A 23,933-nucleotide genomic window follows, 5' to 3' on the forward strand; every position below is an offset into this window, starting at 1 on the left:
AAGAGTAGAGAGTAAGGTGAAGACCCAATAGAGAAGAAGAAGAGGAGAGGTACACTAGTAGAGTTCACCGGTAGTGAAACAACATATAAGAACAACAAGAGAAGTGTACCGATGTAGCAGAGAAGATATCTCACCAGAAAAGTAAGGTATATGAAATGGCTACAAGATTAACTTGTAACCATATATTAATTTATAATTTGAAGTTATTTTTGAGATCAGTGAGTTGTATCTTGGTGTAGGGGTTTTAGCTCCTTTGGGTTGTAGCCCATACTTCTGTTAGGGGTTGGTGCTCCTTGGGTTAATGCCCTAAATTAGGGGTTGTAGCTCATTTGGGTTGTAGCTCCTTGGGTTGGTTCCCTCAATATTGTAACAAAGATTTCATTGTGAGGCTGGATTAGAGCAATAGAATCTAGCAACATTGCTCACTAGGGTTTTCCTCATCTTGGGTTTTTCTCGTACATGCTAGTGTTATATGATGTCCCTTTGTGTGTGATTGCATTGGTGTTTTTGTCCCCCCACTAACTGGTATGTCTACATTGTGTTAGATCCCATAGCCGGTATACACACATAGGTTGTTAAATGGAAAATTTTGAGAACCACATAGCCGGTATACACACATAGGTTGTTAAATGGAAAATTTTGAGAACCACTGATTCACCCCCCTCTTAGTGGTGCATTATGTCTAACAATTTTGTTGGTACCCAGAAATGGGTTTACACTACTACAAGATAGAGACCAAGATGATTCCTCAAAATACCTATGGAAAGCCACTTCCAACTATCAATATGCTTCAGACTTGGACCAACTACAATAAGTATTTGCAAACTCTTCTACACTTTGGGCTCTTCAAGACCTAGGAGGGAGATCCCTTAGCCAATTTGTGATCTTTGCCCCATATTCATAAATTATGCATAAAACAAAGTAGATAATCTCATGTAAAATCTCAATAGAAAGGGATAATTCTTAGGAATGGAAAATTCCTCAGTGATCCTCAACCAATTGGAGCATGAGATAGTTATGTGCACATAGCAACATACATGAAAATTAAATATATTCTTATATTCAACCAATTATATTATTTTGTTGGTGAATTTGAACATAAATATAAAGGCTTAATTGCCCCCTCCTCATTTACAATGCCTTGAAGAAATGTTTCATTAGATCATTGAAATCCCTCATCAACTCCCTTATCTTTCTCTCTATATTCTCAGGTAGAATCAGGGCTTCTTGCATTGATTTTACTACCAAATAAGTTAGTTGGAGTGCAGGCGGCCTTTGATCATAGTACTTGGTTTTGGCTTGATGGTGATTGTAATAGATGACCTTATGTGTTGACATTGATGGCACATCTATACACACACTTATGTTCACATTGTCATAGTCATCTTAGTTAAGAAAAACCAATATTACTCCTAAAGTCACTTGTATTGCAATCGGTATTAGATGTTTAGTTAAACATGGTTTAGAGGGTGTCAAACCGGTATATGTAGACAATCGGTATATGCAAGATTGACATGACACCAAGCTTGGAGTTTCAGTGGATTTCATCTAAGAAGAAAATGGAGGACAATCGGTCTATGAGTTGGAAGAGGTTAACTCTTAACCAATATCGGTGTTCCAACCAATATTCATTTATTGTGCGATGAGTTATCACCGATCATGATGAGGTATCCCTAACTGACAGATTTGGTAGGAATCTGTGATGAGTTATCTTATATTGTCTAGATACATTGCACCTAGGAAATTTTGATATAATTCCTTAGCCAACATAAGATCTAATGTGTATATAACAACATTATGATGAAATAATTTGATATGATGTGAAATAGAAGTGTTTAGTTGTTGAAGGCATTGCAGAGTATGTCGGTGATGCATTTTTGAGTGAGCAGAAGAGGATCTATTCAAGCAAGTTGTGCTACTTCTAGATCACACCACCTATTGTTTTCTAATCACTACAACAGTCAAATCCCCTAACCAGGTTGTTGGCATTTTCATGAAGATTGCATTAATGATATGTTATGTTGTCATTGATGTCAATTATCCTATAATGATATTGTTGTAATGTTTTGTAACCGGCAGGTAGGTTTGTGGAGTGAACCGGTATTGCTAAGTATTGGATATTTGAACTGGTAAACCCTACCTATTAATTTGATAAACCCTAACCGATTAAGTTTGGTGAATTAGTTATACTGGTTTATGATCTGATGATGAGCGGTAATGACTATGACACATATGCTTATTGTATGAAGAGAGTTTCAAAATGATTTTGGTAGATTGAGGTAATGGTTTTTGTCTAGGGAATGAGCAAGTATATTTCATGTAATGCAAAGCGCATGATGAGTTATTGAGTTCTATGAAGCAACGATCAAGGAGCAGTCGAGGCTTTCTTGAATGATGTGCAAAGATTGTTATGTAAGCCAAAGGTCATACTTGAATTGACTTGTTTGTAATCTCTATGAGAGAATTAGGTTTCTGTTGTGTTACTGACCTAATTGATTTGTTTATAAGGTTGATGATCTATTTTGTTGAAGTGTTGGCAAAGTTTCATTTGAGTGTGTGGTTGCCGAACCAGATGATGTATCTGTAGTATGAGTAAAGGAAGATGGGATCATGAAAAGGATGTAAACAGGCAAGTGTAGTGCTATTCCAACAAATCAAAAAACTCCTATTGTTTGCTAACAATTACAATAGTAAATCCCTTAACCAAGTAAGCTCTAACAAGCTTGGTATTATTCAAATCCTCCAACAAGGTGATCCATTAGCTTGGATTTCAAATCCTCTACCAAGGTTACTCCTTACAGGGTATTTCTTCTAACAAGGCATTATAGTCAATCTCTTAACCATGTGGTCTCTAATAGGATCTGTTCTTAACATGACTTTTGTAAAGCTTTAACAGGCTAGGCTCCTAACATGGCAAACTTCAGAAGAGTTCAAATAGTTATCTTATGAGTCTCGTCTCACAATGGTTTTTCCCATTTTGGTTTCCACATCTAAAATATTGTGTCAAGTGGTGAATGTTTTTATGGTTATGTTTTTATGGTTGATTTGTTTAACTAATTAATCCACTTTTTTTATTCATTATAATTGGAAACAATATGAAATAAAGTTTTACTTATGTCAGTAAAAGTATTTGGATGTTTATGAGTTTCAAGTTGTCTATTGTTAATCTATTGTAACAGTCGACAGATTTATCTTGATGGTATTATCTTGATAGTGATATTGCATTGATAGTTCTAAGTTTACTTTGAGAGATTGTTTTTGAGATTGGTGAAGTTATTATTAGTTTTTCTATATACTAATTCACCCCCACTCTCAGTATTTGACCAGATCCTTGCTCTTTCATCATATGATCAATTGGTATCAGAGAATCTCAGGTCTTCTAAGGTCTAAGCCTAATAACTTGAGGTAAAGATCTTGTCAATCATGATGATGAAGGAAGGTTTGAAGTTTAATAGAGAGAACTATAGGATTGGGAGTGATAGAATAAAAATTTATATCAAGAGTCTAGGAAGTCAATACTGGGAACATGTTGATACTTAATATGTTGCACCTAGTGGGATTATGACTGATGATTAGAAGAAAGAGAAACAAGAAAACAATCAAGCATTAGAGGCTATTATCAGTTATTTTTCTAATGCAAAGTATGTAGATGTTCATGGTCTGGAGACTACATATGAGGCATGGAAGAAACTTGAAGAGATTTATAGTGGTGATGAACATGTAAATATTGTCAAGGAAGAGAGTCTAAGAGGAAAGTTTGATGACATGCGGATGGTTGAAGGTGAGAATATCCAACAGTATGATCAAAGGACAAAAGAGATAGTTGGTGAGATTAAGAGTGTAGGAGGTAAAGTGGAAGATGCCATAGTGATTAGTAAGGTACTGAGAACCCTGCTACTGGTCTATACTATCCAAGTTGTAGCCATTAAGGGGATAAAGTATATTGATAAAACTAAGGTAAGCCTTGACTCCATTATTGGTAAGCTTACTGCTTTTGAATTAAATGGTTATGATGGTAGTGTTTAGAAAACTGAGTCTGTATTTAGAGCTTCTATTTCTAACCCATCTATGAGGAAAAGTAGAGATGTCAGTCATAGTTATGAATATAGATCCAACAGAGAAGCTAATGATAAAGACAATTTGGTTGATCTTGAAGCATTGTTGGCCCAACAATTGCCCAGAGGTACTGGTAAATATAGAGATACATTATCTTTGAAATGTCTTGCATGCAACAAGATTGGACACATTGAAGCTAACTTTCCTTATGGTGATAATGAGAACAAGCGAGAGAAGTTCAAGAAGTATAAGGGAAAAGGCAAAAGAGATTTTCTTATTGCAGTTGATGGTGGTATCACTTATGAGTAATATGATGGTGATGCTAATGAAGACATTGTCTTTGTAGCTATTAAAGATGAGATATTTGATTAGAAGGCGTTAGTGTCTCGAATGGATAATTTTGATGATTGGATCATTGATAGTGGTTATTCAGATCATATGACCAGTGATCAGAGAAAATTTATTTCTTTGAAGGAATTTGATGGTGGAAATGTAAGATTTGGTAATGACTCACCCTGCATGGTTAAAGGAAAGGGAACTATTTCTCTTAATGGAAAGAGCAGTACAGATGATGTCTACTGGGTTGAAGGTTTAAAACACAATCTTTTCAGTTTTGGTCAACTCAATGACAAAGGATACCCATTGGAGTTTAAGAATGGTATATGCAAAATCTATGGGAGAAAAGGTGAACTGATTGCAAATGGGAAGCAAACTAAAGGTAACCTGTTTCACCTAAATCCTAGAGTCAGCAACTGTTTAATTACACAAATAGATGATAGTTATCTTTAGCATATGAGATTTTGTCATATAAATTTTGATAACATTGTTAAAGTGAGTAAGTTCAAGACAGTGAGAGGTTTTCCATAGTTGGAAAAACCGGTTAATTCTCTATGTAAGGAATGTCTATTGGGAAAGATGACATCCTCAACTTTCAAGAGCATATCTTTTTCAGAGGAACATCTATTAGATTTGGTTCATAAAGATCTTTGTGGACCAATAAGGACCAAAAATAGTCAAGGTGACAGATATTTTATGATCTTCACTGATGATTTCTCAAGAATGATGTGGGTCACATTCTTGAAGGATAAAACTAAAGCATTTAGTAAGTTCAAGGCATTCAGGGCCTTAGCTAAAAAGGAGAGCAGTAAGAAGATAAAGTGTATGAGGACTGATCAAAGTGGTGAATTTACTTCTAAGGAATTCACTAGATATTTTGAAGAAAATGGTATCAAACAACAACTTTTTGCATCAAGGAGGCCACAACAGAATGGTATTGTAGAGATAAACAACCAATCAGTTGTTGAAGCTACTATGATGATGTTGATACAAGTAGGTGTAGCGAAATTTTTTTGGAGAGAAACTGTCAGCACAACTATCTACACTATGAACCAAATCTTGGTAAAGAGAGGTAAGGACAAGAATCCTTATGAATATTGGTATGGTAGATCACCCAATGTTAGTTATTTCAAGATATTTGGAAGCAAATATTTTATTAAGAAAGTTGACTATGTTAGAAAATTTAAGGCTAAAAGTGATGAAGGTATATTTCTTGGTTATTCCACCAAGAGTAAGGCCTGTAAACGTTATAACAACCAGACACATAGAATTATTGAGAGTGTTGATGTTCAAGTGGATGAATATCCCAAAATATTAGAGGAAACTAGTGTGGAGAAAAAGGATGAAGATCCTTGCATTTTGTTTTTGGAACCAGAAACTATAAAAACTAAAATCAGTAAAGAGAATGTTGTTGTATCAGTTCAACCGAAATGGGTAAATTTAGAAGAAGATGATGATAATGAAGATTCTGAGATATGTGAGACTCAATCACAATCCTAAATAAATTATTGGAGATAATGATGCTGGAGGATTAATCAGAAGAAGAATTAGAGAGAATTATTGCATGATCTCCACTATTGAGACAAGACCTACTAAGGAAACATTTTGTGATGATCATTGGGTTAAAGCTATGGAGGAGGAACTTGATAAAATTGAGAAGAACAACACATGGACCCTAGTACCCCAATCAGTAAATAAAAATGTGATAGGTACTAAGTGGGTATTCAGGAACAAGTTGAATGAAGATGGTGTTATAGTTCACAACAAAGCTAGGTTGGTTTACAAAGGTTATGCACAAGAAGAGGGAGAAGATTATGGTGAGACTTTTGCACTAGTGGCTAGACTGGAAGGTGTTAGAACTTTACTTGCATTTGCATCTTTTCAGGGATTTAAAGTATATCAGCTAGATGTAAAGTCAACATTTTTGAATGGGATACTGGAAGAAGAAGTATGTTGGCATATGCACACTCTAATGAGACATTGTATGTGATTGAAGGTTTTGTCATTGATGGCAACCTTACAATCCTATGGCACTAGCAAGGCATTACACCAGCAAGATAGTTCACCGGCATCAACAGATCACACTCTACACTGGCACACAGACCACCGACACCGGCACCAGAGAAAGGAAGCATACAGGCACAAAGGCTGATAGGATTTTTGCTATATTATATTTTGTTTATTATTGTTAAAACTTTGTAAGCCGACTTGGCAAGCTGTAAAATGACTCTTATATATAAGAGAGATCATTGTAAACATTTTGTAAGTGATGTAAAAGAAAAAGGAAGATATTAAGTAGACCTATTATGCGAAATATAGATTAAAGGTTTTATGTAAAGAACAGAGCAGAAACCGGTACTGGATCAAGCATTATAGATGCTATTGTAAAGTAGTACAAGATATTGGATTTGTATAATCCACACTGTAAGTCAGTGAGACTTCCCATTGAGCAGTGAGCTCTAGGCAATTGGCCTTCCTGCATGTGCAGGCCCCTCTTGTAAGTAATATTCTCTTATTGGCCAGTAAGTGGATATTGTGGGTCACAAATCCCACCAAGGTTTTTCCCACACTGAGTTTCCTCATTAAATCCTTGTGTCATGGTGTGCTTTTCATGTGGATGTTTTTAATTCTATTCATTGTATTATTTCTTGCATGCCGATACACTATTATAATATGTTTTGCATGTTTTAAGTTGAGAAAATCTAATTACCGGTTAGATACTGATTCACCCCCCCTCTCAGTATCTATGGGATTCCTAACAATTGGTATCAAAGCCCGGTCTTCTATTTTTAGAAGCCTAACAGCTTGAGGAAGATCTTGACACTGGTAAAGATGGAAAATCTGATGAAGCAACTTGCAGCAGCTCTCTCAGACTATGATATAGAAAAATTGAAAAATATCAAACTAGAAGATGATCTAAAAGCAACTCAGGATATCATTCAAGCACTTCAAGAGAATCTTTCTATTGCAAGAAACAAGAGAAGAGAACTTTGTGAAAAGATGAAAAGGAATCACTTAATGATATGTTAAGCAAGCTGAAACTGCAGAACATAACAACAAAGAATGAGATGTAGGATATGACTATGAGATTTTGTAAAGAAATTGAAGATAGGAAGAAGAATGAAGAAGAATTAACCAGAAGACTAAGTGATGCAACAAATGAGAACACAAGACTAGGCTATGGAAATGATTTATTGAAGACAGATCTGATGCACACTCAGAATGACTCCAGTGAACTGATGAGGAAGAAAGAAGTCTTAGAAAGAGAACTAGAAATTGCAAATCAACATAAAGAAAAATTCAAGAAAAGCTCAGAGGAACTTGGTAACTTGCTGAAGAATCAAAAACCTAAAGGTGACACTTCTGGAATTGGCTTTGAAGTTGGTGAAAGCTCTGGTACTGCAAACATAGGATCATAGCAAACTGGTAAGGCAACCTAATGCTTATAAATTCAATGGAAAATGCTTTAACTGTAATAAGTATGGTCATAGAGAAAATGAATGTAGATCTAGAAATTTTCAGAATATCAACACACCCACCGGTCAATGTTTAAAATGCAACAAAGTTGGTCACAACTCTGAAAAATTGCAGAATGAATGTGAGATGTTATGTTTGTGTAAGATTTGGACATTTATCTAATCAATACAGAACACAAACTGGCATAGGATATGGGAAAGCTATTCAGAAGAATAATGTGACTTGTTATGCATGTAACAAGATTAGGCATATTGCCAAATTCTGTAGAAGTAAAGGATCACCGGTAGACAACAAAAGTTCTAGCTTGAAAGGTAAAGAAAAGGTTGAACAGGTTAAGCAATAATTCTCAAAACAATGGATTAGAAAAGCTGATCTAAATATTGGGAATATTCCTCCACTGGTAGAACCAATCAATACTTCACCAGTAGGATAGAGTATTACTCCACTGACAGGACAGAGTGATACTCCACCGACAGGAAGTTCTTCATCAAATTGAAGAAAGTTTCGTTGAGGGTTTGGCAATCTAATGACACATGTGCTATTATTCCCTCGGTTAGAGATGAGAAGTTGGAAATTACTTCATTACCAGTAGACAATGTTAAGTGAATACTTAACTGGAATGCATTAAATGTGGTAGATGGCAAATAAACACTATAAAATTGTGGTTTTGGCTCCATTTCATTTCACCATGATTTCAAATATTCGTAGAGCGCGAAATTTGCAGAGCTAAGGAATTTCAAGCAAAGAGGTGAAGCACTTCAAGCAATCAATCCATCCAAGACAAAAAAAGGTATTTATCATCATGGCATCCACCTCTTCACTTGAATATATAGAAAACCCTACTGTAGTCGAGGTTATAAAATGCCCTAGGCCTGCATTTCAACTAGTTCCCGAAGTAGCAAAGAAAGATGACAATGTAGGTGCCTTCTCTCAAATACCAAAAGAAGTTGTTTATGCTGAAGACCCTAGAATTTACATTCACTACAACATAGAGGAATTGGGAGATGAAGAGATAAAAACTATGTATAAATCTGTCATATGTGATAATTCTGGAAATGTGAAACCGGAACATAAAATCATTGAAACCCTAGGATTTACTGAAATCCTTTGCATTCCTGAATTTCCCAAGGATGTGATTAGAATAGTCTTAAGCAGGGTACATGGTGAATTTTTTTGGTTAGATGCAATTCAAAAAATCACCAAGGAAGCTATGAAAGCTGTCACAGGGTTACCGACCACCGGTAAAAGACCAAACAAAACCAAGAAGGTCTCAAATGACCTAGTGTTGGGAAAAATGGTGTCTCAACCTTGCATTTATGCGAGGTTACTATTTATAGTAAGTTTTCATTTGAGCATGAAATGGTGCGAAACTCTCCCTGAAGCTTCTGGTTGGCTAGATAAGCATTCTAGTAAAGTTGCATCACAAGGTCATAGATAGTTTTGAAGATATTAAAGTTTTCATCTTGGAGGGGTGCGATAAAATGTTTAAAATTAATTTTGGGGGCTTTAGAGGCTCTGAAATGCCCTTAAAAGTGGCTATAACCAATGTAGTCAGGTATGAGGTGATAGAGCACTTTGCGAGCTTTCCGGCGCTTCAAACGGTTCGTCAATCGGACACCCGGTTCTCAAGTTATGGCCTCTAGAAGTTTGTACTCCTGAAATAGGAAAAATAATTTGTATCAGATACATAAATGAGCTGTAAAAGGGAGTGACACATGTTGATGTGTGCTTTAACATGTCATAGGGCATCTAGAAGGGAGATAAGGTTGTCTACACCTTATTGGGTGGTTTTAGCCCATGGTTTTGTAATACCGTTTGACGGTTTCTTGTATTGTATCTCCTATTTATGAGGTGTGTGAGATAGAGGTTGGGTGTAAGAGTCTTATGGCTATTGAGTTGCCTCTGAATCTCTGATTAGTGGTACTCCTATGAAGAGCTTGCTCTACAAGTATGTTGTAATCTATTTTTGATTGCTGAATAAAATATTGAGCTGCTTTTGGAGTGTGGGGTTTTTCTCCCAAAAGGGTTTTCCCCACATAAATCACTGTGTTGTGGTATGAATGCTATTATATCTATTTCTATTTTCTGTAACTGTTGTAATGATCTGAAAAAGTTTTGCATTACCCTCCTCTCAAGGTTAGTGTAGGAAGTTGTTTCTGCTACTTAACTTCCTTACACCTAGTTACTAAGCTAACTAGTGCTACATCTAATAAAAGGTCCTTAAGAGTCAATGATGTAACTGACACCAATGTAAGGTTTATCAGCATGATATTAGGGTATAAGGCAACTCATGCAAATAGACTCAATTCAGTTTCAAGTCTATGCATTAAGAGTGCTTATGATATGATCATAGATAATGTAAAGATTGATATATGTGAGTGGTTGAAGGATGAGTTAATTAACAACCTAGGCAAGATTAAGAAGGATAAGAAAGAAAATTTTAGGTTTGGAAATCTGCTAGTATGTTTGATGCTACATATAACCAAACAGGTTCCCGGTATAGGCCACAAAGAACTTGGATTTGATATACTGGTAGGAAAACAATTGACAAAACTATTCAACAATATGGGAGAAGATAAGGAAAACAATGTCCATGATTACTTTCAAGTACTTAGGGCCAAAATGAAGAAGAGAATCAGATTATCACAAAAGATTGTTGATAAGTACAAGGATGATATATGTTGTGTAATCAAAAAGGATGAGATCTAGATGGAAGCAGTCATCCCAAGGACAATCTGGGTAATAGAGATGGGATATGAGATAGATGATCATATAATTGAAACTTATGCTAAAGCACTTCTGAAAGCTCCAAACAAACCAAAGGAAGAAGTATTTGGTAGTGTTGAGACTATAGGAAAACAAATACAATCTAAGAAGAGAGTGAAAAAGGTTGAGGCAGTTGTGAGAAGAGGCTTTAGACAAGCAAAGGCTATTAAAGAAGATGTATTAAAGCAAACCGGTATCACTGAGCATGAGCTAGGAGCTCTACAGCCTAAGACTCACCTATCACCGGTAGGCACTTCTTCGGAGATTGACATGCCTGTAACTTTCAAAAGAGTTGTAAGGAAAAGAGATCCCTCACCGGCAACCACACCCTCACCTAGGAGGACAAGACAAAAACAACAAGCAGTGAGATCTCCGGTTAAAAGGACTATACCAAAAAAGAAACTGACACCCAAGAAGAAGAAGAGAACAAAACAAAACTTGGCTCCTCTTGACATACTATTGAATGAAATTACAGAGGAAGGGAAACTAAAGAATATAGAGAAATTGTATGACACTATGACTGCAGACGAAAAAGAACAAGTAGAAAACAATGTTATATTGCATATGGAGATATATAAGAAATTTTTGATGGAAGTTGTAGATGAAGTACCAGATGAACTATTCAAAAGACTAGAAGTAAGGAGACAAGATGTTATAGAACTTGACAAGAAAATCAAGATAGAAAAGCTACTTGCTATGTACCCAGTGAACTCACCTAAGGAGATTGATGATTTAATTGCTAAAACCAACTGGTCAGTATTCTCTACTACACACCGGCACATTGCATTAATGGTTGGAAGAGTCAATGAGGTGACTGAAGAAATAGAAAATGCATGGGATATATTCCTAGTTGAGAAAGAAAAACAAGAAGAATACAGGAACTCCAAACCAATAAAGGTATATCAGAAAGAAAGAGACAAAGGAAAAGGAAAGGTTGGTGGACCTCTGAGTATCAAAGTAAAAGACAACTTACCCCCACCTCCTTTTACATCACCAGTAACAAAAACTACTGAAGATCAACCAGCAGTTGAGAGTATGGATGTAGAGGATGTCAATCCTATCTTGAAATCTTATACATAGTAGATGTTGATACACAAAAGATCAACATTATGGTAGACAAAGATACAACTGGTAAGACTGAAATGGCTAGTGAGCCACCGGTAACTGAGCAAACTGATAACACACAAGAGAAACTAGCAGATGACAAAGAGCAACAGGCAGAACCTCAGACTCCAATAGAGCAACAAGAAGAGCAACAACAACAACAATAGGCTTTGGAACAGGCACAGGAATAGGTTCATGAGGAAACAATGCAACCAACAACTGGAGAAGTACACAAACCATTGCCTAAAGAAATGCAAACACAAACAGACCTACCAAAGGTCACAACAAGCTTGGTTACTTCCTCCACTGGTGGAATTCAAAATGTTGGTTCCTCCTCAACAGGCCACAAATAAACAAATGTAACTGAAGTACTTTTGGATTCAATCAAAAGGATAACAGATTGTAGTTCACAGGCTTATAAAGCTATAGATGACACAATCCCAATTTTGAAGGTAATTGCTCCTAACTATAATATAGACAATAAAGATTCTTTAGGACAACTTGATACTTTGTGTATATACATCACTTAGAACACGGTGACTATTGAGAAAATAAAGGAAGAGACATTGAAGGACATGGTAGAAATTGAAAAGCATAAATTCTTTGAAGATCAGATAAAGAAGTGTACTAGGGAATTTGACACACTTCTACCAGATCTGTGTAACTTATTAAAGGAATACAAAACTGTGTACAAAGACACCTGCAAAACAAACTTTTTGATAGTAGACATAGATAAGGAAATAAGCAAGGTACAGGATGAAATCAATAAACTTGTTGATAATTTTGTTAACTCACCTGATACATTATCAGTTTTTGAGTAAAGGATAACAAATTTTGAGGAAGAGTTACTTAACTTAGAAAGAGAAAAGGAGAGAATAGTGAATAAGGCAAAGCATCTAAGATTAAAACTAAGTCCAAGATTGGACTATCTAGCATCATTGTGGAAGGAAATATCTGAGGCATTGATACAAGGATAGAAAACACCGATAGAGCATATGTAGCACCTCACCGGTATAATTAAAAGAACAGAGACAACAATAAGAGACAGTAAAAAGTTTATGGAGAGTATAAACTTGATTTTGGTGGATCTATTTAAAATTGTAACTACCCAGTTACAAGGTTGAGGCTACAACTCTATTGACACATTGACAACCTTTGTCATTGATGCCAAAGGGGGAGTAGTAGGATGAGAAAATTCAATATCACAAGAATCATATGCTCAGGGGAAGCACACATTTTTGGTAACATTTTTGGACTTCACATTTTTGGATACACTTTTGAAATTTCTCATGAGTGTTGCCATCAATGCCAAAGGGGGAGATTGTTGGCATATGCACACTCCAATGAGACATTGTATGTGATTGAAGGTTTTGTCATTGATGGCAACCTTACAATCCTATGGCACCAGCAAGGCATTACACTGGCAAGGCATTACACCGGCAAGTTAGTTCACTGACATCAACAAATCACACTCTACACCGGCACTCAGACCACTGGCACCGGCACCAGAGAAAGGAAGCATACCGACACAGAGGCCGATAGGATTTTTGTTATATTATATTTTGTTTATTATTGTAAAAACTTTGTAAGTTGACTTGGCAAGTTGTAAAATGACTCTTATATATAAGAGAGATCATTGTAAACATTTTGTAAGTGATGTAAGAGAAAAGGGAAGATATTAGGTAGACCTATTATGCGAAATATAGGTTAAAGGTTTTATGTAAAGAACATAGCAGAAAATGGTATTGGATCAAGCATTATAGATGCTATTGTAAAGCAGTACAAGATATTGGATTTGTATAATCCACATTGTAAGTTAGTGAGACTTCCCATTGAGCAGTGAGCTCTAGGCAATTGGCCTTCCTGTATGTGTAGGCCCCTGTTGTTAGTAATATTCTCGTATTGGCCAGTAAGTGGATATTGTGGGTCACAAATCCCACCGAGGTTTTTTCCACATCGGGTTTCCTCGTTAAATCCTTGTGTCATGGTGTGCTTTTCATGTGGATGTTTTTAATTCTATTCATTGCATTATTTCTTGCATACTGGTACACTGTTATAATATGTTCTACATGTTTTAAGTTGAGAAAATCTAATTACTAGTTAGATACTGATTCACCCCCCCCTCTCAATATCTATGGGATTCCTAACAAAGTATACATTGAGCAGTCTGATGGTTATGTTTTGACTGATGAGAAAGACATGGTATGCATATTGCAAAAAGCTTTATATAGATTAAAGAATGTACTGAGAGCATGGTATGAAAGGATTCATTCACACCTGATGAAGATAGGGTTTTTGAGAACCAGTGAAGATAGCAACATATATCTCAAATTAGAAGGAGATAAAATATTGGTTAGTGAAGTATTTGTAGATGATATCATATTTGGAGGTAACGATGACATGAGAAATGACTTTGCAAATGAAATGAAAAATGAGTTTGAAATGTCTCTAGTGGGAGAGAAAATTTTTTATAGGCTTGCAAATACAACAAATGAAGAGTGGTATTTTTATCAAACAGTCTAAGTATATGAAAGAGGTTTTGAAGATATTTGGTATGAGTGATTGTAAACTAGTTGGGACACCAATGGTACAGGTTGTAAGTTGTCTAACGAATATGAATCCACATCTGTTGATGAGAAGGAGTACAGGTCAATGATTGGAAAATTGCACTATGTTGTTCACAACAGACTGAATATAGCTCATGTAGTTGGTCTAGTTGCTAGATTCTAGAAGAATCGAAAGGAAACACATTTGATAGCAATCAAGAAGATTTTTCAGATATTTGAAAGGTACTCTTGACTATGGATTATGGTATCCATATGGAGGAAACTTTGACTTGAAGGTGTATACAAATGCAGACTGGGTAGGTAATGTTGATGATAGGAAAAGCATAACCAATGGAGCATTTTTTCTTGGAGGAAGACTTCTTTCATGGAGTAGTAAGAAGCAGAGTTGTACGTCACAATCTACTCTTGAAGCTGATTATGTGGCAGCTTATATGAACTATACCCAGGCTATCTGGATGAGGCACATTTTGGAAGGTATTAAGATGAATATTTTAGAACCTGTAAAGATCTTATGTGATAATACCAGTGCCATAAATATTTCCAAGAACCCAGTTTTGCATGCACAAACCAAACATATTGAATTGAAGTATCATTTCTTGAGAAAAGGTGCAGAGTAAAGATGTGATCTTGGAGTATGTTTCTACCAAGGAGCAGCTTGCAGATATCTTTACTAAACCTCTGCCTATGACTACTTTTGAGTATCTTGGAAGTTAGCTAGGGGTTGTACCCCTTCATTAGGTCAATTGAGCATGATGTAGAGTACATTAGTCCCGGAGCTACTTGCAGAATTTCATAGAAGGATTTGTGTAGAAGTGGAGTTATTTCAGAAGGGGAGCATCAAGTTGCAGGCTATTGATAGTGAACAATCAAATTTGACATTACATGTTTTACTTTCATTTTGGCATTGTTGTCAAAGGGGGGAAGAAATATTTGATTTGCATGATTGATAGAGACAAGGAATACAAGGTGAATACTTGGTAAAATGTAAACCAAAATTCCTATTCACAATCACAACAATCAATGGTATTGATATTTGTATTGCCATCAATGCCAAAGGGGCAGATTGTTGGAATTTGCATGAAGATTGCATTAATGATATGTTATGTTGTCATTGATGTCAATTAACTGGTAATGATATTGTTGTAATATTGTTTTGTAACTAGTAGGAAGAGCTAGTGAAGGAAACTGTAACTGGCAGGTAAGTTTGTGGAGTGAACCAGTATCGCTAAGTATTGGAGAGTTGAACCAATAAACCCTACCTATTGATTTGATAAACCCTAACCGATTAAGTTTGGTGAATTGGTCATATTAGTTTATGATCTGATGATGAGTGGTAATGATTATGACATGTATGGTTATTATATGATGAGAGTTTCAAAGTGATTTTGGTGGGTTGAGGTAACAATTTTTGTCTAGGGAATGAATAAGTATATGGCATGTAATGCAAACTGTGTGATGAGTTACTGAGTTTGATGAAGTAGTGATCAAGGAGTGGTCGGGGCTTTCTTGAATGATGTGCAGAAATTTTTATGTAATCCAACGATCATACTTGAACCGACTTGTTTGTAATCTCTATGAGAGAATTAGGTTTTTGTTGTGTTACTGACCTAATTGATTTGTTTATAATGTTGATGAGTTCTTTTGTTGAAGTGATGGCAAAGTTTTAGTTGAGTGTGTGGTTGCCGAAGCAGATGATGTATCTGCGGTTTGAGTAAAGGCAGATAGGAGCATGAAAAGCATCTGATCAAGAAAGTGTAGTTCTATTCAAACAGATCAACAAACTCCTATTGTTTTCTAACAATTATAGTACTAAAATCATGTAACTGAGTAAGCTATAACAAGCTAGGTGTTCTTCAAATCCTCTAACCAGGTGATCCATAAGCTTGGATTTCAAATCCTCTACCAAGGTTACTCCTTATAGGGTATTACTTCTAACAAGGCATTATAGTCAATCCCTTAACTGGGTGGTCCCTAACAAGATTTGTTCTTAACATGACTTTTGTAAAGCTTAAACAGGCTAGGCTCCTAATAGGGCGAACTTCAGAAGAGTTCAGATAGTTATCGTGTGAGTCTCATCTCACCATGGTTTTTCCCATTTGGGTTTCCATGTCAAAAATAATGTGTCAAGTGGTGAATGTTTTTGTGGTTATGTTTTTATGGTTGATTTGCTTAACTACTTAATCCACTTTGTTAAGTCATGATAACCGGCAACAATATGAAATGAATTTTTACTTATGTCAGTAAAAGTATTTGGATGTTTATGAGTTTCAAGTTGTCTACTTTTAATATGTTGTAACAGTCAACTGATTTATCTTGATGGTTTTAACTTGAAAGTGATATTGCATTGATAGTTCTAAGTTTACTTTGAGAGATTGATTTTGAGATTGGTGAAGTTATTATCAGTTTTTGTCAGGTCCCAAAGACAACTGAGAGGGGGGGTGAATCAGTTGTCTAATAAATTCAAACCAAAAACTAATTAACCAACTTAATGCTTAATACCGATAAACCAGTTATGTATGTCGATAGATAGTGTTAACAGTAAATTGCTATACCGGTAAGGATTAATGCATGAAACATAAACATAAAGTCATCCACAACACATGACACCAATATTTCTACGTCGAAACCCTGTAAGGGGAAAAACCACAGTGGGAAACCTTACCCACAATCAGATGATACTACAGTAGATAGTAAGTGTACAAAGAGGGGTCTGCACATGCAAAAAGGCCAACAACCTAGAGCTCACTGCTCAATCACAAATGGGAGTCACATTGACTACAGCTGGATGGTTAAATCCAATAGGAATGTACGACACAAAATAGCATCTTCATATGTTGGATTCAGTACCGGTGTAATGCTGATATGCTTCTACAAAAACCTAACTTCACCTTCAAATGATGTCTTCGTGCATACCTCTTCTTGATCTCGCATATACCTTCACACAATTCTTTTTCGCATTCCACCCTTGATCTTACAAATAAGATCTTACATTTCTACCATACCCTAAGACCAATTTTAGTAGGTCGGCTCTACAAGATATTACAATAAAAACATTTTACAAAAAATATAATATCTGATGTAATAACTGATTAAACATGTCAACTTAATGCATGTACAACAATAATAAATCATCTCCTTAGCATGCCATGCTGATCTAAAAAAGATAAACCTGTCAGTGTAACCCTAGATAACTTGGACCTATCTGTTGGTAAAAGCAAATATGCAAATATGAATATACCAATGATTATTTCTTCAAAATAAAGTGCCCACATGATGTCTTCAACATTACCAAGTGTCTTCCATATCATTCCAGGTACTCGTGAACAATATATCCTACCGGTGAACCATATACCAGTAACTATTGCACAGTTTACTATTTGCCAGTGAATGTTGTTGGATCTCCAAAGTAGGTGTATTCCGTAGGTGTTGACATCAATGACAAAACCATACCAAAATACCAACAATCTCCCCCTTTGGCATTGATGGCAACACAAGATGGAAAAACCATCAAAGTGCCAAAATAGAAATGCCAAATGCAAAAACCAACAATCTCCATTTCTCCCCCTGGGAGTAACAATACCAATTTTCTCCTTAAAGGTGTTTTTCAAAATCTCTCCCCTGAAATCTTTCACCAAAAAGATAATGTGTTCAAAGGTTTTTTCATAGATATCTCTCCCCCTTTCGCATCAAATGCCAAAGTCACAAAAGTCACAAAAGATCAACCAATTCAATATAACAACTACTCCCCCTGAGAAGTAGCTTCCTCATCAAATACCGGAATAAAAGATTTGTCCATTTAATTTTGCCGGTTGATGACAATCATCAACTATCTAAGTCTCTATTGATGGTGGTATGACTCCAAGATGATCTCTGAGATACTCAAAAATCTCCTTAGGCAAAGGTTTTATGAAAATATCTGCAAGCTATTCTTTAGTATTCACATTAACCAGTTTTATCTCTTTTTCTTCAACTTTTTCCCTTAGAAAATTCAGTTTGATAGAAACATGTTTTGTTTTAGAATGTAATACCAGATTTTTAGATATATGAATTGCTACAGTGTTATCACAGTATATAGTAATAGGTTCCTTGCATTTTACCTTTATGTCTTTCAACATTTTCTTAAGCCAAAGTACCTGTGTACAGTTTGTTGTTGCTGCAACATATTCTGATTCTGTTGTTGATAAAGATGTACAACTTTGTTTCTTACTCAACCAAGAAACTAATCTCTTTTCAAGAAAAAATGCTCCTCCAGTGGTGCTTTTTCTATCATCCACATCTCCTACCCAATTTGCATCTATGTATGCACATAGATCAAAATTTTCATCTTTAGGATCCATAATCCAAGATTTGTTGTGCCTTGTAAGTACTGGAAAATCCTTTTCACTGCTGATTCATGATTTTCTATAGGATTACTCTAAAATCTGGAAACAATACATACTGCATTGATAATATCAAGCCTGGTTTGTGTTAAATATAGTAAACCTCCTATCATAGATTTGTATCTAGTTGGATTAATAGGTGTAGATTCATCCCTTTGAGATAATTTGACATTTGTAGTCATAGGTGTGCTTACTAGTTTAGAGTTCTCCATCCCAAATTTCTTTAGTAATTCTTTCAAGTACTTAGATTGACTCGAACATATACCTTTATCAGTCTATGAAATCTGCAATCCTAAAAAGAATTTTATTTCTCCAATCATAGACATTTCAAATTCTTGCTGCATTTCAAGAGAAAATTCTTTACCTAATCCATCTTCTCCTACAAAGATTATATCATCAACAAATACTTCAATAATCAAGATGTCATCATTAGTTACTTTGTAATATAAATTGCTATCTGCATTTCCTTTAGTAAAACCAATCTTTAAAATATACTTATCCAATCTTGCATGCCAAGCTCTTGGGGCTTGTTTCAATCCATACAAAGCTTTTCTTAACCTGCAAACCATATCATTGTCATTTGTCAAAGAAAATCCATCAGGTTGTTCAATATAAACTTCATCTTCAAGATCTCCATTCAAAAATGCACATTTAATATCCATTTGATAAACTTTGTAATCCTTGTGAGCTGCAAAAGCTAAGAATAAACTAACTGCCTCAATTCTAGCTATCGGTGCAAAGGTTTCATTGTAATCAACTCCTTCTTTCTAAGAATATCCCTTACACACTAGTCTTGCTTTATTTCTGACAACCTTACCATCTTCATTAAGTTTGTTTCTAAATACCCATTTGGTTCCAATTACATTTTTATCTTTAGGCTGGGGAACTAATGTCCAAGTATTATTGTTCTCAATTTGTCCTAATTCTTCTTCCATAGCTTTAATCCACAATTTATCTTCACATGCCTCATTGATAGATGATAATTCAATTTGAGAAATAAGACATATCTCTTCATTTTCCAATCTTCCTCTTGTCATAACTCCTTTAAATTTGTTTCCAATTATCTGATCTTCAGAATGATTCAGTCTTACATATCGGGGTGTCTTAGTTTGTTGTTGTTCTTCAAATACTATGGAATCCTCTGATGATACCGGGGTAACTGGATCTTCATTCTGTACCGGTGGATTAAGTGTAGGTTTATTTGTCACAACTTCTGTTGCCGGTTCAAAGTCTATATACCTTGAAGTTCCTCTGAATTGTTCATCAATCTTTACATTTGTACTCTCAACAATTTTCTACAAATCTTTTATTAACACATCTATATGCCTTGCTCTTAGATGAATAACCAAGAAATATTCCTTCATCACTTCTAGGATCAAATTTGCCAATATACTCATCTCTTCTAATATAACATTTACTTCCAAAAATTCTAAAATACTTAAGAGTAGGAATATTACCAAACCGTAGTTCATGAGGGGTCTTACCGGTTTCACCTTTGATGTGAACTTTGTTGAATGTATAGATAGCAGTGCTTACTGCCTCTCTCTAGTACACATGTGGTAGATTTACTTCTGAAAACATACTTCTTGCTGCATCCAAGATAGTTTTGTTTTTCCTTTCAACAACTCCATTCTGTTGTGGTGTCCGAGGTGCTGATAACTGTCTTTTGATTCCATTCACTTCAAAGAATGTATTAAAGTTCTTAGATGTGAATTCTCCTCCTTGATCTAATCTTAAACATTTGATTTTCTTAACGGTTTCATTTTCAACCATTTCTTTGAATAGTTTAAACTTCCCAAGTGCTTCTGATTTTTCTCTGACAAAAGTAACCCAACACATTCTATAATAATCATCAATAATTAGCATGAAATATCTATCACCTTGTAAGCTTTTAGTTCTAGCTGGACCACATAAATCAGTGTGAATTAAATCAAGAGCATTATTGGATTTTTCTGGAATACCTTTGAAACTATCTCTAACTTGTTTTCCAAATTGACATTCCTTACAAATTGTATTCCGAGGTTTCACAATTTTAGGTAGATCTCTAACTGCCTTAGAATTACTAATTTTTGCCATGCAATCAAAATTTACATGACATAGTCTCTTGTGCCATAACCAACTTTCATCTATATGTGCAATTAAGCATGCCTTTTCACTGTTATTCAAATGAAAGATATTACCTCTAGTCTGATTACCGGTTGCAATTTCCAAACCAGTTCTATTCATGATTTTGCATTTTCCATTTTTAAATTGTAACTGAAAACCCTTCTCAACTAATTGACCAACACTTAAAAGATTATGCTTTAATCCTTCAACATAGTAGACATTGTCAGTGTTATGTTTACCATCAAGAGATATTGAACCCTTACCTTTGATTGAACAGGCTTTGTCATCTCCAAATCTTACTAAACCTCCATTGTATTCTTGAAACTTCAAGAATTTACCTTCGTCTCCAGTCATATGATGTGAGCATCCTGAGTCAATAATCCATTCATCCTTTTATTCAAATTTAGTTGCTAGGGCTTGTTCTACCAGTTGAGCAATAGGTGATGGTTGATCTTCTATTATAGCAACAAAAACCCATCAATTGTCTACTAGATCCTCATCAGAATCATCAGTCACACCTTCATCAGCAATGTAACAAGATTTATCTTTGTTCTTAAATCTATATCTCTAATATTCAGGATTAGGCTTGTATGTTCTTCTAGCTTCTTCTCTTAGTCTAGCATGTCTATCAGGGCATCTTGAAGCCATATGACCAATCTTATTGCAGTTAAAACATTTAAAGGGTGCTTTACCTTCATACTTACTTCCAATTGGACCTTTTGGCATTTTCCTTGCAAATAGTGCTTCAAGTTCTTCAAGCTCTTCATTCTCCTTTCTGGTTTCTTCAAGTTCTCTTGCATAAAAGGCTCTCCAATCTGATTTGTCAAATGATTGAGTAGATGATGTTGATGCTTTAAAGGCCAGATCAGTTTGTATAGTAGCAACAAGACTAAATTCCTCAATTTCAAAAGCTGAAAGTTTTCCAATCAATGTATCCCTAGTTACTGATGTATTAGGCATTGTTCTCAACTCATTTATAGCAGTAACTTTCATTTTATATGCCGGTGGAAAACCTCTTAATATTTTTGAAACAATTTTATCTTCACTCAAAGTTCCTCCACAATATATAATACCCAAAACTATTAGGATTCCCATGGATACTGAGAGGGGGGGTGAATCAGTATCTAACTAGTGAGTAGTATTTCTTAAGTTAAAACATGTAGAACAAAAAATAGTAGTATACCGTTATGTAAGAATTAATGCAATAAACAGAATCAGAAACATCCACATGAAAAGAACACCATAACATAAGATGTTTAACAAGGAAACCCGGTGTGGGAAAAACCTTGGTGGGATTTGTGACCCACAATATTCACTTATTGGCCAATAAGAGAATATTATTTACAATAGGGGCGTGCACATACAGGAAGGCCAACTGCCTAGAGCTCACTACTCAATGAGAAGTCACACTAACTTACAATAAGGATTATACTAATCCAATGATCTGTACTACTTTACAATAGCATCTCCTATGCCAGATTCAGTACCGGTTCTAACTCTGTTCTTTACATATACCCTTGACCTATAATTTGCACATTAGGTCTGCCTAATAATTTTCTTTATGCTCGCTACCTTTCTTTTTTTTAAATGTCTACAATGCTCTTCTTTATATACAAGAGTCATTTTACAATTTCCCAAGTCAGCTTACAATAATAATAAAAATATTACATATCAAAAATACTGTCAGCCTCTATGCCAGTCTACATCTTTTCTTCTGTGTCAGTGCCAATGTAGAGTGATCTTGTTGATGCCAGTGCACTGTCTTGCTTGTGTAATGCTTTGCCAGTATGATGTCTTGCCAGTGCCATAGGATTGCAAGGTTGCCATCAATAACAAAACCTTCAATCACATACAATGTCTCATTGGAATGTCCATATGCCAACAATCTCCCCCTTTGGCATTGATGGCAATAGTCATGAGAAATTTTTAAAAGTGTCCAAAATGTGTAGTCCAAAAAAATTTACCAAAAATATGAAGGGCTCCCCCTGAGCATATGATTCTTGTCTTTGAACTTTCTCATCCTACTACTCACCCTTTGGCATCAATGACAAAGGTTGTCAAGATGTTAGTAGAGTTTGTAGTTATACTTGTCCATATCTTCAACCTTGTAGTTGGGTAGTTATTATCTGAAAAAGATCGCCCAAAATTAAGTTTATACTATCCATAAACTTTTTGCTATCTTTTATTGTTGTTTCAGTCCTCTTCATAGTATCGATGAGATGCTGCAATTGTTCTGCCAGTGTTTTACTTCCTTGTGCTAATGCCTCTGAGATTTCTTTATATAGAGATGCTAGATAGTCCAATCTTGGACTCAGTTTAGATCTCAAGTGTTTTACCTTGTTTATTATTGTTTCTTTCTCTCTTTGCTGTTTAAGCAATTCTTCCTCAAAATTTGCTAACTTATCTTCAAAAATATATAGTGAATTTGGTGAGTTGACAAAATTGTTTGCAAGCTTGTTTATCTCTTCCTGTGTCTTGCTTATTTTCTTGTCAATATCTATAGTCAGGAAGTTTGTTTTGCATGTGTCTTTATACAGGTTTTTATACTCTTTTAGAAAACTACATAGTTCCGACAGAAGTGTGTCAAAGTCTCTATTACACTTCTTTATTTCTTCTTCAAAGAATTTTTGTTTCTCCTTTTCTACCATGTCCTTTACAGATTCTTCCTTTATTTTCTCAATATTTCCAAAAATGTATTTACATAATGTGTCCAATTGTCCTAAAGAATTTTTATTATCTATATTACAATCAGGAGCAATTATCTTCAAAATTGGTATTGAATCATCTATTACTTTGTAATCTTGTGAACTGTAGTCTGTTATTTTCTTAATGGATTCAAGTAATACCTCAATCACATTTGTTGAGTTTGATGATGACCCAACAAACTGAGTACTGGTGGAAGTGACCATTCTTGTATTGACCTCTGGCAGGTCAGTTTGGTCTACATTTCCTTTAGCACTGGTTTTCCTGCTTCATTGCTTACTGGTGGTATCTGTTCCGGAGCCTTTTGCTCTGTCGGTTTCTATGTTTGTACCTCAGATTCCATCTTTTTTCCTGTATCCTCCGCCGGTTGCTCTGTATTTCCTGTTGCCGGAGGCTCTTTAGCCATATTTGATTTTTCACTTGTATCTTTATCAACTGT

Source organism: Cryptomeria japonica, chromosome 4, assembly GCF_030272615.1.
Source record: "Cryptomeria japonica chromosome 4, Sugi_1.0, whole genome shotgun sequence".
NCBI lineage: Eukaryota > Viridiplantae > Streptophyta > Pinopsida > Cupressales > Cupressaceae > Cryptomeria > Cryptomeria japonica.